The 19,705-nt window shown below is 38.9% G+C and overlaps 1 protein-coding gene across 2 annotated transcripts in view; it reads right to left on the reverse strand.

Moving 5' to 3' along the window:
• Positions 1 to 17,619, reverse strand: part of TAB3 (TGF-beta activated kinase 1 (MAP3K7) binding protein 3) — a 50,000-nt gene extending 32,381 nt beyond the window's left edge. For both annotated transcript variants that reach the window (XM_065654171.1, XM_065654163.1), the window contains exon 1: positions 17,282 to 17,619. The gene's annotated coding sequence lies outside the window, so the exon portion shown is untranslated. The remainder of the gene's footprint in view (positions 1 to 17,281) is intronic.
• Between the last annotated feature and the right edge of the window lie 2,086 nt (positions 17,620 to 19,705).

Here is a 19,705-nt window from a genome sequence, read left to right on the forward strand (position 1 = left end):
AACTTAGCTAACAAACTTCAAAAATACTGAACTATTGTTTAATACAGAAATTGTTCCAGAAAGCAAACCTCCTCCTCAGAAGTGTGAGATAAACATTTGTTGAAAAAGAAATGTCTCTAAGTGTTGCTATGGAGGGAGAGTTATCTGCAGGTTACCAATTCAAATCTCAACCAGCTCAACAGGAACTTAATACTGTTCCAGCCTAAGAGATGTTTGATAGCTCCTACACGAGGTGATTTTCAGCATTAGTTCCTGCTCCTACATCACAAATTCATTGCTATGCTTTGAACTTGCTTGCAAGACATTCAGAGCAGGCTTTGTTCCAAGATATATTTATTTACACTGGTCAAAAAACAATGAGTCCCTCCACAAGAGAATTCCACTAAATGAAACACTGTACGTAATTTTGCAGGAGTGCAGAGCAGTAATTATTCACTAAAGCCAGAAGTTTCAAAAAGTCTGAAAACAACAGTTGTGATTAAAAAAAACCCAAACACGAACCAAATTGTCCTTTGGCTTACCACACAGAACTTGTAAAATTTCAGAGTTAACTACACTCACGAATCACCTGTTACATGTTCAAATGGCTATTCACATAATCAGCCTAAACGTCCCCCTCACTTTTCTTCACCTTCTCACTTCAATTTGGCCTTCTCCCCCTTAAAAATATTTCCTCTAAATAAATGAGTTGCTATCAATCTGAAAGACACTATCGTCTATTTGCAGAGTAAAACCAACATAATTACATTAGTTGTCTGAGCCTGATGATATTTCCATAAAAGGCACACTGCTGCACTACTGCTGCACTTGGGGCATTCAGGATTACAGCATTTGAATTTTTAACCTGTTATTTGATTTACTTGGGTGGCTCAGCAAACAATTTCACAGTGAAGTAAAAGTTTGGCCATCCCCTCAGAGTCAGCTGAATCTGTGCAAAACTACAGAATTTAAATTCACTCCTTTTAGTCAATCATGAAATGAATTAGCAATAGAATGAGTGATTTAACAAAAACTTTGAAAAATAAGATTTAATTGTTTATGCTACCAAAGAAAACTTGAGCTATTTGAATTAAGCCATTCTTAAGGCAGGAGGAGGACAAAAAAGTTCTAAATCAACTATATAAACATCAGGTTTCCTGCTTCTGAAATATCGCTGACAGACTTCTGTGATGGCTAACAGTAATAGTATTGTAAACAACAGTTAAAAATAACCAGAGTAGTACGATTTCTCTGTTAAGTCTCTCAGGAGCATTTATCTGACAAACCTTGACAATACTCCATATTGAATACACTGACTGAATCAAAGATTTCTGGTTTGTTGATAATCACATATATGGATGAGCATTACAGGGCAGGACACTGATAATATCTGTAACACACCCTGTCTTAAAACTTCCACATTTTTCTGCATCAGTAAGAAAATGTCTGCAAAGCATATTTATACCTGTAAAGTATTCATTTTTCCTGTAGAGATAAAAGGAGATACTAACTAGCATTAGTTTCAATTTAAATGATCTGTGTAAGTTTAGCTAGCAGCCCATAAAACTGACAATAGTGCAAAAACCACTATCTATTGCAATGACTGCCTGCACACTATATTCACTACAACTTTTGTACTCAAGATGACCAGTTGAGAAAGAAAATGGTACTGGGAAGCAGGAACACTATTGCAACAGTGCTTCTGGCCTGGCTACTACTAGCCTCTCATCACTTTGGCCACTTTGAGAAAAACTCTAGATTAGAAAGAAGTGGAGTTGAATGAGAGGATGAGAAAACCTCATTTCAGGATCCCCAGCAAACATATGCTAATGGAGGGTATGACTCTACAGAAAGGAAACAGAGCAGGGAAGTAGACAGGCACACAAACAGGAACAAAAAATAAGACAGAAATAAGGAGAGAGTAGACAGAAAAAGCAAGGGACAGGAGTCAAGACAGAGCAATGCAAAAATATTATCAACGGTAGAGAAAAACACAAACCACATACTCCCTACACACCTGAAAACATCTACTTCTGAAGTTTCAAATTAAGCTTTGGTGGCCTGACTGTGTCAATTTCTTCAACATGACTAACTGCTATAAAATATGGTGGACAAGTTATGCAGCACGCTTGTCTTTTCTATCATTCTAGGAGAATTTGTTAAGATAAGGAACTGTAACATGAACCTTGGCTATTTTGTGATATCTTCTGAGATGTCTTTGCATGAATACCCAAAAGGGTGTCACAAAAAGAGGTCATATTAAGGGGTTACACATAAATTGAATATAATTAATATAATGTTATCTATATATGCTTATTCCAATATAACATATTAATACATTGAGGTTATCTATAATCATACACGTGTATCTATAGATGCCTGAGTGTCTGCCATAGGAATTGCTGCACCCAATTTCCTAGCAAAACAGAAGAGATACCTTTAAACAAAAATGTCTGCCAACAACATATATATAAACAAACATATGTAGAGTTATATATGTATATATACAGATGCCATATAAACCCTAGATTGTGCTTTTTTCTCTTACTTTTCCCTTTTTGTCCCTTTTTTCTTTTTTTTTTTTTTTTTTCCCCTTTGCTGTTGGGGGCAGGAAGAGTGCCTTAAAATTAGATTTTTATTTCTGTAACTTGTTTTCTTTTAAGACGACACTCATCTTCTATTAGCATTATTTTAAGATGAAATATTTTGTCTCAGTTTAGCACCAGACTGACTTTCTGGGGTGATGAGCCTTAGATATTATACCAATGCAGACATTTTAAAATGTTTTCATTCTGCACTGGCTTCAGCCTTCTCCATAAAGAATACTAGTAGGATACAAAAAAAGGTCTGGTGGAAGGAAAGCTCTGAGTTTTTTTTTTTCTATAAACAAGGTCTATGTTATAAGTGTTGCAGAGAGAAACCTTGCAGCGTAAGGTAATGTTTAAACAATCGACACTCATATAAAGCTGTAGCTGCCCTGTCTGTAGAATTGCTTCAATGCCAAATCTCCATGAGGAAGTCTAGATATTTCAGACCCACTTGTTCCATAATCTTAGGCCAGAAATCAGACAAGCCAAAACAGATAATGGAAAGGCCAGAATACAAATACAATTGTTCATCCTAAAATGCACTGATGCATTCTTGCCAAAGTTCTTGTACAGCTTCAAAGGACTTGAACAGTAGCCAATAGCTTTACTTGATAAAAGCTTTGGAGTGTCTTCTTCCTTACAGAGAGTCTGGCAACAAATCAGGTGTTTTAACACCAGAGAGGGCAGGCTGAGAAACCACAGATAGCAGCAGTAAAAGGGTATCCACCAACACTGAACTCTTCCACAAACAATATTAGTTTCCGCTTCACATTGCCAAATAACTTTTGTGCTTCTGGGCAGATGACAGGATTGGAAACTGATTTTTCTAACAATTTAACATTAGATTAGAAGCTTTCTGAATTAGAGTCACTCATAGTTATGTAACAGCACAAACTGATTCTAAAGAGCATGCTTCACCTCTCCCTCAGAGGCTTTCAGTCATGACTTTAGTCTGTTAAAGAAAACAGTGTTTGCAGTCCTGACACCTTGGCTACTTGCTGACATTGTCTGCAAAGGCAGGTTGTCAGTACTCAGGTCACCAGTCATAACATTTATTTTTGTTGGTCTGGTGCCAGGCCAGAAAATTGCAGATCCAAGTAATGAGATTCACACAATTTCTAGAGGGAGCATGCATGACTTTTTACATACAACTGAGTATAAAAAGACCAATTTTGTGATGATGGAGCTAGAGCCCTCTTTCACAGAGTCTGTGATCACAAGCTATAGCAGGAACATGTTAAACAACTCTGTGACTTTATAAGATCAGGCTTACAGTATAAAAATTAAAGGGAAAAAGGTCCTTCAGTACTAGCCAGTCTTTCTGCAGTTGACACTGCATGGCTGTTTGATGGTAAAGTTACGAGCAAATTTCACCTTCATCAGGTACAGCTATGTCAAAAAAAAAAAAAAGTACAAATCTGAATACAAGACAAAATGAATGAAGCATACTTTATGAAACTTTCAGGAATAAGTAGTATGTGGCTTTTCAAAGCATTTAACCTAAAAGTGTGTATTCACAATTTAAGATTTTAAAAAAACCTTATTTTTATTCTGTATGACATATTCTTCCAAATGTAAGTTAAACACTTAAAGCAAACAGCATCTCCCTAAAGCCAGATCATTTCCACACTGATCTGCCCTTCTGTACTCCATCAAGGCTGGTAGCGTAAACTGCTCTGATTTCATTTCCCTTTTACGAAGCTACCCTCATAATCCTGCTTTAGAAGAATTAAAAAAAAAAGGGCTCAAAGACAGCCTCAACCTAAAATACTTACTAACTCATTCTGCTCTTAAAGAGGTTTGAATTATTCCACTTTTCTAAAACAAGTTGTCCAACAGCTCAAGGTAGATACAGCCTCCAAAAGCACTGTCCTGTTTTAAGAGATCTCTCCATTCTCATGGGATATATAGGGTCTTGTGGATAACTTTGTAAAGCAGCAGCAAAAGAACTGCTTGAAACATTCTTCACACTAGATTAAAATTGCCCTAGTATTTGTGCTGTGCTTGCTGCTACTCACCTTCACAAGAATGGAAGAGTGCAATAGATATCTATCTAAAAGTTTGAGTGGTTGTAGATGCAAGCTACAAGAACTTGAAAGTCTTCTTTCACCTGATATGGTACAGTGGTTTATTTCCTTAGATGCTGCAGCAAAGGAGATGTGGTATTCATTCTTTAACCAATCTCTCGGTTTCTTTACTGTTAAGAGGAGGCAGTGTCTATATGTTTTGTAGAAATTAACAATACGGACCATGCCCAGCTCTTCACTTAGACATTAAAAATTTCAGTCTGAAACACAGGTCTTTTGGTTTAACTCCCTGGAGTATTAGAAAAGCATAATCTGCCAAGAACACAGAGGAAAAAAGTCAAGGTCATATATCTTCCTGCAAACCAAATACCATCTTGTATACAACAGGAGGTTAGACAGCAGAAAAATCTAAGGTTTAAAATAATTTGCAGTCATCCTCCCCACCAGCCAAACACACTGCCACCAGAGTATTCCCCTGAGGCCAGTAACTGACAGATAGCGTCTGCCCTAGACACAAGTAGCGCAAAGTGACAGATTTGTACATTTCAGAACCAAAAAAGCAGTTGAAAGCAAAAACAGATTAAAATAACATCATAATCTGATGCCTTGATTCTGAAATCATAGTATGATTAGTCACACCCTCTGCTTAACCAAACAGCCTGGTGACTTCTTTAGAATTCTCAAAAGCATTCAAGACAAACAAATCACAGCTCTGAGCATTTGTATGACCTGGACTCAAATGCATGCTTTGGGTTTTCTCTGCTTTTAGAAGAGAGAAGGAGCTGAAAATTTCTGACATTTATAGTGCTGCTTAAACACAAGCCTTATTCAGAAGGATATCTATTTTGTTCTCTGTGTCACTTTTGCCCTACAGGATTGGAAAGCAATGCTACACTTCTGGACAATTAAATGCTATTACTTTATTTTGAAACAGAATTCAGACCTATCTGAAAATTAGATTAAACATCCTTCTAAAATCCTATGAATAGGTTGATTTAAAGCATAATTTTGCTAAATAGGCCTGTGTATTTAAAACTTGAGTTTCAATACCTGAATGGCCAGATAAACTGAGCAATACTGTAACAGACCTGTTAATTTAGACTACAGATCATATGCAGATTCTCTCGTTCCTTCCCCTTGCTGAAGAAATACGCAAATTAAGTATTTAGATATGTCTGTACGATGTCTGCTCCTTTGATTCAGCATCAGATTTAAAAATATATATATATAATTTATTTTTTTAAAAAACCCCTTTATAATACAGGAGTCATTGATTCTTACCTTACCAACTATTTCACATCACCAGTTTTTCATTATAGTAAACCAAATTCAGTACTGCTTAAAGTCTGGGATTTTTCTTGGCTAAAAGAAGTGTGGAATCTTTTTTTAAACAATATTTACGTGAGAACTACAATCAAAAGATTCCCCAGTTACCAGATTTACATAAAAGTATAATATTTGGGCAAACTTTTCTGCCAAGGATTACTCTGCTCCATTCAGGGTATACACAAGACCTTTGATAGGCGGGGACCACTAATTCTCTGTTATTCCGTGAACAGTTTAACCTATGGAGTTACTCTTAATTCAACTATCTTATTACATGTTTTGTCTAATTTTCAAGTTAATTAAAAATAAATTTCACACAAATTTGAACACTTGTAAAATAAAATGTACATTTAACTCTCTGTACATACTTGCCCAAATATAGGATCCCTATTACTTTGATAATTTGTCAGGTTTCCACACCCAACCACTCACTTCGATCAGAAGAGCAACTTTGTACATATTTGAAAAGTAAATTAACTGGACACAGACAAAATACTCTTCTAACAAGATACTGCCTTTATAATAAACAAATTTCCAAGTAGCTGTAAGAGTGAAGACATTCTTTATGTAGTTATACACACTCAATTCAACTGATTCCAGAAAGAACAGAAACTGCACATAAAGAGGCATACATTTAAGCTACAAGTTCAAACACCGTACTGTTGACTATCTACATATTTATGTCAAAGTATTTACTATGTACACCAAACTTGTCAATAATTGAACACCACCATGAAAGAATCATAACAAGCATGCTTAACTTGTATGCAGGGTAAGAATTTTTAATAATTTATTACGAAAAGCAACTTATAAAATTCAAATGATTACTTTCAAATAAAAGCCGGAGGATTAAAGGAAATCTCATTATTAGAATTCAAAATTACATGTTTCCAATGTACAGAATTGTTCATACAACTTCTTTTATATAAATACAATTGAACTTTCAAATGTATTTTACATTTTAAGTCAGTTTTAAAATGACTAGTGTTAACAAATATGTCTCTTTAGGGAAGAGTAAAGAAATTCTTAAACACCAGAAGTGCAAAATCATTAACAGAAGGGGGAAAAAACCAACCAACCAACCAAAAAAACCACATCAAAAATTACAAATATAAGTACACTCAAATTTCAAGCTTCTTATAAACTTTTTTATCAGGGAGCATAGGACTTCTATGCAGAGAGACATAAATATGCAGCTATAAGGAAAAAGACATATTGAACATCCAAATCCATAATTTTTTTCTCCAGCGTATGGTGTCACAACTGATAACACCAAACAAACATAAGCAATCCCAGAAAAAGACAGGGGGTTTGGCTATCATTGTTGAACTCTGAAAAACATTAAAAATTGAAACAAGTGAACATTATGCACAAAACCCCTTTAACTACAGGAAATAAGTTTTGAAGGAAAAAAAACCTCTTTGTCCAGGGAAGTATTTATCGGCATAAAATGCTTAGCTGTAGCACAAACTCTGGGTGTTTCCACAAGAGCAAACTATCACATAGGAAGTCTGGTCTGACTGTTTCATAATCACCTTAAACCAGCAAAAATACATTAATTCTGAAAAAATGATTTATTCTCCTTTCCTTTGAATGCTTGTTCCTCCCCATGCACTAGCGCAAATGTGTAGAGACTAAATGGTGAACTAAACATTATTAAAGCTGAACTTCCATTTTAAAAACCTAAATACTAGCTCAGTCTGGATCAGTTCCCTGATTCACCTCAAAAGCCCATGAAACCTTGTGCCATAATCAGATATACAAAACACTGAGATGGAAGCAGGCAGCCAGGGGTGAGAGAAATGTCAGACCAAAACAGTCATGATGAGATCTCGCCAGGAAGATCTCAAAAGCAGACTGTCCCTTTAGGTAAGACAGAAAAGATTATTAGAAATTAGACTACTCCATTATGAAAGCAGTCCAAGTCATAAATCTGTGATTCCATTTAGCAGATTTCCTTCTGGGACACACAGACACCTCAGAGTTCCATCCAGCTATGCAACCAATACTCCTAGTTGAAACCAATATATCTGGTTAGTCATATTTAGCGTTTCAGACACGGAAGAATAACAGATAACATTTCCAGAAGTCTTATTTTCAAGGTTAAATGATAGAACAATCAGTACCATTGTGAAATCCAAATGATCTATATTCAAGCAAGCCAGGAAACTAAACCTTGGAAAGGGGTTGATTGTTCCCAACTTCCCTGAATACCTGCCTTTCTGAGTCTTTATTTTCTTTTTTATTTGGAAGAATCAGGAAAAGTTCCTAGCCTTGGTCACAGAAAAAAAACAAAGCTAGCAGTCCGTATTAGTTGTGAATGAATTTCAGGAATTAGCAAGTAAGAAGAATCACAGAACATAGAAAATAACCCAAACAGCAGGACAAACTATGCAAAATACCTATATTATGCTTGAAAAATGTTAGTATTTTCATATGAGATGCACAGAAGTGATGAGTTTAATTTAGTGCCATGAAAGAATTAAATCAAACACCTAAAAAGCAGTTTGCAACTCTGACAGATCCCTCCTGAACAGTTATTCAGCAGAAAGTTTTACAATTACATTAATATATTCAGAAGTTACTCATCTTTGACTACCTGTAACTTACTTCATAAAATTAACACAAATTAAATGTACTTAAATACATGCATAATAGCCTATTATAAATCAATCTTGAGATTTACACCTTAGTAAACTAATTAAATGTTTAAGCATTTTTTTTCATAACTAGAAATGTAATTAACTGGTAAAGGAATCCTAGTTAAACACTGTTTAATACAATTGCAATACATCTATTTTACTGCTTTTAAAGAACGCATTCCTGAAATAACCACCACAATATTTCCTGAATATTGTAAAAAAAATCCAGAATTTTTTTGGTAGAATACTTGTCTAGTGGGTAGTCTTCCAGTAGCATTCCATCATGCTGTACAAACTATCAGGTAAACAAGCAACTAAGATGCTCACACCACATTGCACGGGATCACCACTACTCATGAAAAAATAATCCAACGCACCAAATTTTTCTCATTGCTTGACATTTCTTATAGTTTAATAAACATGTTTACATAATTCACGAATTCTACTATACCCAGAAATGACTTGTCCTATACTTGCTGGGAAAATAAAAGCAAAACAACAACAAAAACAACCACAGAAAAAAAAGACTTGGTGAAAGCTGACAAAAGAAATGTCTAAGCAAGTTTAAATTCATTCCCTCTAAGCATGTCGAGTTTTTATTTTCTGAAAAGACTAAATAGCCTGTACTATAAATGGTTTCCTTTAAAAATGAGTGCAGCTTATATAAGCATGTAGCAGTCATCATAACCATTTTTACTGATGGCAACAAAACCAACAATGGAAAAAAAATGTACATATAAACACACTAAGTTCAAAAAGTAGCATTCAGGAGCTAACGCAATATAGTAGCCTTTACTATAAACTACTACTGACAAAGCTTAGGCTCAAATATTCTGTGAATGGATGAGTGGACACAGTAGACCAACAATTATGTTCAAGTAAATTTATTCTGAGTAGCCCCAAAGGAGAAATTTGTCACTGTCACGAGAGCACTACTTTTAATGTAAGACACATCTGTACTTTCTAGAATCTGTGTTCTATCACATAAAAAAAAATAAGAACAAGAGATACTAAAATGTTAATATCATAACTATTTTTCCCTCCTGAATCAAAGCCTATAAATCAAAGAGAAATACTTAAACCTTTTTATTTTTTTTTCTTTTCTTCTAGCACTCTAAGTACTTATGAAACCCTCGACTTTCAGGGCTTTCAACAAACAAGAGACATTAAGAGAATTCTTGAATTCTTCTTTGCAGAAAGATGGACTAAGCAATGATCTATGATGTAGATTTTAACAGGAATTGGTGGGAGGAGCAGAAAAAAAAAAGAAAAAACAAAACAAACAAGCAAAACAGAAAAGGACTCATTTTTTTGTTGTTTGGGTTTGTGGGTTTTTTTTAACTGAATTCACAAAATAATAGAGTCAAACTTTGTTAGATCTTTTCCTGCTATGGTAGCTCCCTAACACCACTTCCCCTTCATCCAGTTCTTAAAGATAACAAGTCCGTGAACAGCAATCTCCACAGGGAATGCTTCAGTGAGTCCAAGACTGACGATAAGAAGTTTGTGACACCTCCCTCAACCACCAGAAGGGTGAGTAGAATTTCCTCTTGGAGAAGATAATGGATTCCTTAAAAGGCCAGAGAAGTAGGAGCTCTTTCTTCCTCTTTTCTGCAGTTTCTAAGAAAGGAATCCTTCATCAGACAGAAGACACCTGACCACTAATGCTGTGTTTTGACCACTCAAAAGCCCAGAACTGAACTGTACAGATAAGAAACCAAAAAAGACAAGCTGCTGCCTTCGTGCCCTGATCACATATGGGTAACATATGCTTTTAGGAGACTTGTCATGCATTTTTGTTACAACTTTTACAGAAGGTGGTCTCAGTTAGGGAAAAGCAGCTTTCAAGTGACTGGGTGTTCCTCCGGATATAGAACTACTGTTTGTTACAGTACCAGCAATGTCTGTGTTGTTGGTACTATTACCTCGCTGAATAACAACAGGAAAGATCAGCAAAGATCCCTCAATGTCTGCATTACTATAGGAAGACGTCATCCAGTTAACGGTAGTAAAACCAGCAAGACTTGCTGTACAAAGTCGCTGAGAGCAAGGTTCGTTCTTGTCTTTGGAAAACTTTAAAAAGTTGTCCTTTACAGAAGCCACTAATTCATCTCTCACAGACCCCTTCTTCCCAGATGAAGGAACTCAATTTCAAAGCTTTGTTGACTTTTTGACCCTTTTTCTTTCTTTTTTTTTTTTTTTTCCCTCTTTAATACAGTAGGAGACCATTTCTAAAGACAGACCAAAAAGTACGATTTTACTTACGTCTCTCTTAGGCCTAAGGCTGCCTTCGGCCTCATTTACCTCAACTCTCAAATCTGGAAAAGGATTGGCAGGTAGAACATTTACTTGACTTGGAACTTCATTTAAAGCAAAAGCATTTACTGTATCTAGAGAAAGGGCCTCAAAAGCAGAGAGGCAGATTTCATTTAAGAGGGTCTACATTCTGCCATTTATAAACTTAATTCCACTGCAACAGATATGGTAGAAACTGCTTTTGCCTTCTGTCCCCTCTTCCTTTAAACTAGATATTCCAAGCAACCAAAAATAAAAGAATATGTTTGTTACAAAAAATGCTAATAAGCTCAAACCAACACAGAAGGAAGCTGGATGTGAACACATACTTATCTCACTGTCACTACCTGCTACTGAAACTCATACACATCAAAGGCTGTTGTCTTCAGTATAGATGCAAGAGAAAGTACAAAACTGCATACATCATTCTGAACAGCTATTCAAAAAGCTCATAAACTCACAACACATGAAGCATTTGCAGACCAAGAGTGAGATCTATTTTGAAATACCTGCATAAAACTGCTGCTCATAACGAAGGAACAGCAAGCAAACTTCTATAACCACATTTTCACAATGCTGTCCTAACAACAGGAAACAAAGCAGAGACCCAAACTAAAATAACTGTTACCCCATGCTGTCCATTTGAAACTTACTGATGAGTTGCACATTAGCGTGGGTTTTGCAAAAGCACTGACAAAAATCTCTCTTTTTAAATACAATTTCATATAAGTGTTCTGTGTTCGGTTGCACCACTTACTCATCAATTCCAAGATTACTGAAGTCATATCTGTACACTACCAGACCATCTAGCAGCAAAAACTTGATTTGTACCAGGAAAGGACATATAGTGGCATTTCAGTAGAATTACCCAGAAAATAATAAACAGTTTTTAACACCTTCAAGTCAGCAGTGGGAAGAAAGATGATATTTAATGTAGAAATGCTTGCTAGTAGAAATTTATCCTATGAACATTTTTTGAGCAAATAGGAAGGAATAGAGTAAAACTGTACCAAATGAACACTTTGTCTTATCTGGACATTTCATATTTGATTTGACATTAGCAGCATCGCAGTGAGAATTATTATTTCATCAAGATAATCTTAAGAATTTCGTCAAAGAAAGGCAGATACATTTCAACAGCAATGCTCCACAAAAGACCTAGTGCCTGGCTTACTACTTCTGCAAGCTGATCTTCAAGAACATCAACATGAAAGCCAAATTTTACTTTCCTTTCAGAACTTGCACAACACTCGGGTGGAAAAAAAAAAAACGAAAACACAACGCATACACAAAAACACAAACGAAAAACAACAACCCCCTCTACTTGCTCTGAATTGATCCTATGCCCAATGCCAAAAAAACAACGCAGAAAACAAATCCATAACTCTTTCAAGTGCTAGGAATAAATGACCACAGCTTGAGTTAAGCCAAAGTATACAAACTCCCCACGGAATAAAAAGAATTATACTTGAGGATTTATACCAATGTGACAAATGCTGTAACATACATAGAACAAAACAAGCCTTTTGCTGGCTATTTTGAGTGAGTTGTAACATTGTAAACCAGTACAAATTGTACAAACATATGAAACTTCAGGACAAATTACCTTTGAACATAACCAAGGAAGGGAAAAATTAAAGCTTAAAACTACAAGAAGAATAAAATACTAGCACTGCCGTGGATCTTGTTACCAAACCTGATAACAAGAAACAGTCAACACCAAATACATTTTAGAAAAGTATCCAGTTTTCTTCTACCACAACATCCAAGACAAATACTGATAGTATTAGAATTCTTTTCTAAAAGTATCCCTAGATCAATCATGACTTCACAGAAATTGATTCACTTTTCAAATTAATATACACTTCAGTGGATAAACAATTTCATTTGAAAGCAAGTATTTCATTAAAGCATATTGAGTGTGGAACATGACTGGTTGAACATAGTCTGCTGAAAGGTATTTTTAAGAAAACATTCTTAGTTATCCACCAGCAAGCCCACAGGCAGGTAGAAAAACATGTATACTTAAGCTGTAACAGTAAGGTTACTGAACATTACTATAGCAGAACGACCTTTTTTCTGTAGCTTTACTGTTTGCCTATGAAGCCATCCTGCTTTATACAACCTTCTGAAAAGAGCAAAAGGAAAAGTAATTTTCCTTACAATAGCGCTATGTTAGGACAAAATCTGATAATACATTGAAGATGCTTTTAAAGTACCACTACTTTAAATTCAGGCCCTGAATAAAATAAAGCCCACTTGGAAGTCAAGAACCAATGCTTCTTAAGAACACAAAGCTGTATAAAACCTTAACAGAGATGACATTTTTCACTTTTATAGTACAATGCTATGCTGGCTATTATGAATCATTACTTGAAGGAGAAACATTCAACATAGTAATCAATGGGGTGTAAGAATATTGAAATGTTAGTTCCATTCTGACATTAAACTGAGACACACACAGAGTGTGATCTATCTAGTATAATTAATCTACAAAAAGATAAGAACAAGAAGAAAAAACCCAGACATTAAGAACTCACTGTCCATCTTGATCTGTATGGTTTATTACCAACATTGTAACTTTGTCTTGCCTTCTTATTACATACTGAATTTTACCAGACATATTTCTACTTCTCATGTCAATAAAAAGGCTTCAGTGATGTTTTTTCTGGTTGTTGTGCACATGAGCCTGCTGGATACTAATACCACAGTGCCACCTTTTAAGCACTGGCTGACACAGCACAGAAATGGCTGGCCAACTACTCACCTCATAAATAATAAGAGATACTCAGAATGAATACTCAGTACCACGGAACCATCTACACTATCAGGTCAGACTTACATCATTTCTCTGAAGCTGGAGATACAAATTTCCATGGTATTACTAACATATTCACAATTTGAAAGCCTTTCAAAGGACAACTTTGATTGACGCTTTAAGGTTTGGCAGAATACAAGAACCTCCTCTAGAAACATTTTCAACCAACACCTTCAACATTTGCATACGAGCCTAAACAAGTATTTCAAAAATCTCATCTTTCAATTTAGAAAGAATGCTTCACATATGTGAACTGGCACCATGACATCACCACACAGTCAATCTCAACAAAATGATTCTTGGTCTTTCACAAGAACAAGATAGCTAATATCCCACATCAGACAGTATTTTAGTCTACCACGTCCATACAGAAATAACAATCTACTGAAAATTTACATTCTATAGGTAGCTCCAACTTGCAAAAAAGAGACAATATCAGGAAAGTTTGGTGGGGATTTGAAAGCAATACCGTAATATCAGTTCTGCACTAGGCAATACCACCAATTTCCAGGTTAGCTTTATTTTTCTGTTTGAGTAAAGACAGTAACAGAGACAGGAAAAAATGTTGCAAAAACACAAGTCACAGATATTTCTACCTCGTAACTTGAAACACATGTAGTCAAAAGTAGTCTAAAAGGTGCTTATGAAAAAGTTGGAGGCTTTGTATAAATTCTCTCTTAGTTTCACTCTCCGTTTGTCACCTGCCTTTTATACGTACCATGTAAGAAAAATTCACTGCAAACACCTTTACTTATATTTACGTGTGCACACATAGATACATACACACCAGGCACTGCACCTACTTCAGCTCAGAACAGGGGAAAGAAGAGCATCATACAGACACTCCTAGAACAAAACGTATCATACCATAGCTGAGTTAGATGACTAAGCATACATGATAGACTTAACATTATCCAAAATTTACTAGATTTGATCATTTACTCAATGTTTGGATCATCAGTAAAATATATTTGGTGTCAAAGTAAATCAAAGGACTTTGCTTGTATTTTTAGTGATGTTGCTAAAACATTGCAGTTGTAGAAGTTCCACTTGAAGATATAGTTCTTTGAAAAATAACTCAAGAAAACTTCTTAAGTTTCATATTTATTATGTACTGCAGTACAAAAAGAAACATATAACTCTGATCTTAGCCAAGAATACTTGTGCAGGTCATATTTTGAGGCTACTTACGCTATTTAAAAATACATATGAAAATTAATCACCACAGGTTTAAAGCCAAGAGAAAGAATCTAAAGACCAGTGCAACCAAAACCTGAACTTCATTTAATCACTACATAATTTTTGAGAGGAGACAGAAAGAGACAAGCTATTACCAGAAAACCTTCATAATCACACTAATGTATTCTCTTGGACAATTTCTAATGAATCCTGTTTACCATTACTCCTCTGCAACTCAGTGGACGGATATCAACACAGACATATCACCAAATGTGGGTGGAAAAGACGACACATTTTCACAACACCTATTCAACTTATCTTGTCTTCCTCAACATGACAACTAATGGAAGGAAAAAGGACCCTCGATGAGATCTGGGAAACAACAAGAAAGAATGGATACGGATCTCACAATACCCTCTTTACAATTATCTGCAATCACTTATAGTAAAGGTTATGAACTAAGCCAGACAAAAATACATCATAAAAGTATAGTTTCACAAGAAGCATCCAACCCAACCGAAAGATTTAAGATTAAAGGCAGACTTAAACGCCGATTTTATTATCCTTTACTAATATGTGTAAAATTTGATACATTAGTAATTTTATGGATGAACTGAGACAGTCTGTATATACATTAATACAGGCTGTTATGGCATTCTTCAGATTGCTGCTATCAACTGACACTATTCACAAGACAGGACAAAGGGCAACTTAACAAATGTTGTGAAATACTTTTTTTAAGAATCCTGTTCCTCTCTCACTACTGAGAGGAAATGAATTTAATATTTCTTCCTTTTACATGAAATATGTTAACCGAAAATATACTTGAAAAGGGGCAAAATAAAGTACTGCTCTTTTCACACATCTGGAAAACAAAATTAAAGCTATCAGAAAAGACACTGACCTTTGACCATGCAGGCTTTAACTGTACGTTTTAAGAGTTCTTTTATACTAAGCCCTCTGAAAACGGAACTGGTCAAGTGGACCTGTTACAGAACATAAGCCTATAAACAATTACTACTCAATTTTGTAACAGTGAACACCAGCACTAAAAATAACAGACACTTATCAATACATCAGCAGGAGGGGTTGGCCTATCCACCCTCAGTATTTATTTAGAACAGAAGAGGGGAAAACAAAAGCTACTGTACAACATCAAGCTGAAAAATCTTGAAATGTAGTTATTATAACAGCAATTATAAAAGCATAACAAATAGCTGTCTTTTTGGCTAATTTCTTTATTTAGTTAATTTTTACTGTATTCATCAGTTATAAAGATATTACTAGACTACTACTATCATCTTCAAATTAATTACCACCAAAACCTTTAAAGACAGTTTTATAGTGACTTGCTTTAAGTTTTTCCATTACCTCCCAGTGTGGAATACCTGGGTCATTCCATTTTTTTGGTGACAGGGATTCTCTGCCAAACTCCAAAGTATAGTTACTCTCAAGCAATCTAATCAACTGCCTTTCCTCTCCTTGTTTTCTCCTTGCTAAAGCAAGGGAAAGAATAGCCAATATTACAGTACAAGTCATCTTTGAATGAGAGGAAAACAAATCAAGTGCATAGTCAAACGCTAACACTGGAGTAGTATCAAACCATAAATAAGAGTAGCAACCTTCCACCAAACCCACCTATATTAAAAAACAAACCAAAAGAAAACTCAACCTATTCTTCTCAACAGCCAATATAAATAACTGATAAGATCTCAAACCTGACCTGAAGACAAAACTCTGGAATGAGCTTAACTAAGGCCTTGCTACCTTTGGGGGCCTTCTATCTCCAGAGCCAAACCACAACAGCAGCATCATCATACTGCAGTCAACATGTCAAAGAGGCAGTGGCAGCTCTTTTACCTGTGATTTTTTTTTTTTTTTAATTAACACAGCTAGAGCAGCATTTGTGGCCCAGCAGACACCACAGCCCCTGCTAAGTGGACACCCGCACAGGATCCTCGGGGCAGTCAACCAGCCACCCTCTTCAAAGGGCTCCAAAAACAAAGACCAAAGTTTTCTCTGCTCAGTGCGTGGGAGTGCGGCAGCAAAACAAGAGCCAGGATCAACACGAGCACCCTCCCATCACCACACCCCTGCCCCCGCACACCCCGCGGATCCCCCCCACACTGGGGTCCTCTCCCCCGGGGCAGTCTGCTCCCCCCGCCCCGGACCGCCAACGGGAAACCACCAACTCCTGCCCGCTCCCCCGCCGCGGGGGGACAGGGGTCACCCCACTGCCCGGCGGAACTGAGGGGGACCGCTGGCGGGGGGGGGGGGACGGACGACCACGGGGGTGTCACCCCCCCACTCCGTCCCGAGCCTCCCTCCATGACGGGGCACCCCCATCAGCGGGCAGCCCAAAATTCAGCCCCAACGCGTCTCCCTCTGCCCGCCCCCCGCCCCGGCCCCGGGGCCTGCTCCCCTCACCGTGCTGCGCTGAGGGCTCGGCTCCGGCGGCGGCTGCATGCCCGCCCGCCCGCCCGGACCCTCGGCTCTGCCCGGGGCCTCCGGGACGGCGACCGTTGGAGGGGAGCGGCACGCGAGCAGCCCCGCGCGGGACCCCCCCCCCGCTCCTCCTTGGGCGCGAGCCGGCGGGGGGAAAGGCGCGTGCCCCGCCGCGGTGAGGGCGCGCGGAGCGGGGTACGGGGGGGTGGGGCCTCTCCGGGCGGCACCGGGTCCCCGCGACTGGGGGGGAGGGGGGGAAGAGGGGGAGGGGGAGCCCCGGAGCGCGGCGCGCGGCCGGGAAGCGCTTCCGGGATAGGCGGGCTGCGCCGCACGCTCAGTGCGGAGCGCTGAGGCCGCCGGGCGCGCGGCGAGGGGCGGGGCCCGGCCTGCGCCGACCAGGCTTCGACATGGCGCGGCCCGCGCGCGCCGGCTGCCCCCGCCCACCCCCCCTCGCCCTCGCGAGACTTGGCGTGCGCGGGGCGGGGGTTTGAACGCGCGCGGTAACTAACGGCAGCGGCGGGGCGGTGGTGCCGGGGGCTTGGGCTGGCCGGTGTGGAGGGGGCGCTTGGCCGTGAGAACCCTGTGTATTCCACCCCCCGCTCCGTCTTCATAGTGCGAGTTTTTCCTCAGCTCGTTTAAAGGCTTCCCGGAGCCGGTTGCGGCTCGCGGAAGGCCGCGGGCGCCGGGGCTGGTGAGGGGGCGGGCAGCCGGGTGTCGCGCACGAACGGCGGGACGGGGCGGGGCGGAGCGGAGGGAAAGGGAAGGAAAGGAAGGAGAGAGAAGTGTGGGCGGCAGCCGCCCCCGCAGCAGTGACGGCGGCTGGGCTGCGGCGGCCTGCGGCGCTGGCCTGGCTGCCGGAGGGAGGGCGTGGGAGTGCCCGGCGGGCACCCGGGGTCTGAGAAGCAGAGACAGCGGGTGGGAGGCAGGGTGCCTGTGTAAGGGCTTCCCCTGTGACAGAAGCATCTTTCTGAGCGCGGCTGGGCGGTTATCGAAAATATTGACAGCAACAGTGAGGTGTGTGGACACAGTCAACAGCACAGTTCTTAACTCACGTAGCAGGGCATAGCTATGCATAAAAATGCTTGTGCTCTCTGCTCTTGCCCTAAGCTCTCATCATTGCGTGCCATTCCCAGTATTGTTTTTGTGTCCCTCTGCTTGCACTTCAGGCAGCGGTGATGATAGAGATTGATCCAACATGGACTTTTAAATGACATCCAGCGAGGCTGAAATCTTCCGGTTGAGGCAGAACCTTGTAGGTGGTTTAGTGGGTGTACATTGATTTTTCATCCACAGACTGAGCCTTAGTTTGAGATTACATTCTTCTGTTTGCCAGTGTAAGCTGGTCTAAAGCATCTCCTCCCAAATGATACAAGACCATGATTTGTGTTTCTTGGGGGTTCTTTGTGTGTTCAAATATTTTTGTTTAGCTAGCGTCAGGCTTATGTAGATCTTTTATCTTCTTATCACTGTCCATCAGAGCCAGAGAAACACTATTGCACTGAAATTAATAAGAGCAGATGCAGAGTTCCTGTAATCACCTTCTGTCTCTCTCTGCTAGAGACCTGGGAAGTGCAGGGTGAAGGGTGGGGACACATGTATCTTGTATTGTCATTACTGACTCTCCACGTCATTTTCCGTACATGAAGGCCTTGGCTCTTGTGTCAGAGGTTGCATGAAGTTAATTAAGGAATTCCTGTATTCTAATCCCTACATTGAAAACAAGCCCAGCCTGACTAGCATTTCTGGAGAGGCAAGATGCAAAACCAGAAGTAAACAGGATCTTGGTGCAACAATACTGTTGTCTAACAGAGACTGATTCTTATCCTATGATTGGAATTTATATCATGATGCTGAAGTGCACATTCCTCAGCAAAAGTCCATAATTGCCAAATATAAAAGTGTGCATTTGGACCCAATGAGTAGTTCTAGTATCTCTGTCTAGTCTCTCTGAATATGTAAGAAATAGCCCTTTGCTATAGCTGTTGATCCTTATGCATGTAAGAGTCCCTGCGCCCTGGATTACACCTACTGGCCCTGGCTTGTTCAGTATTTTTTGCATTGTCCAGCTACTGTCTTAATTCATCCTGTCATTTGTTGCTTCCTGATCTTTCAAATCAGCATCTGATTCAAACCATCGCTCCACTGTTTCTCAATGTCTCTCTGTAAACTCTCCATACTCTACGGCTCCTTCATGACTTGGCTAACCAATGCAGCATCGTATAAGTGAGCTCCATGGTTCCATTTCAGTTCAGAAGCAACCAATCCTTTATTTTTGTTTTGAAATGATGCTTTTCCTCTGCAATCCTCTCCAGTGGACTGTCATAGAAGACTATCGTCTAGCGATTGCTTGATTTATCTGCACCCGTCCCACTTTGAAAGCAGGAGTGTTCCAACGGTATTTTTCAT

The sequence above is a fragment of the Caloenas nicobarica genome, chromosome 1 (genome assembly GCF_036013445.1).
Source record: "Caloenas nicobarica isolate bCalNic1 chromosome 1, bCalNic1.hap1, whole genome shotgun sequence".
Lineage (NCBI taxonomy): Eukaryota > Metazoa > Chordata > Aves > Columbiformes > Columbidae > Caloenas > Caloenas nicobarica.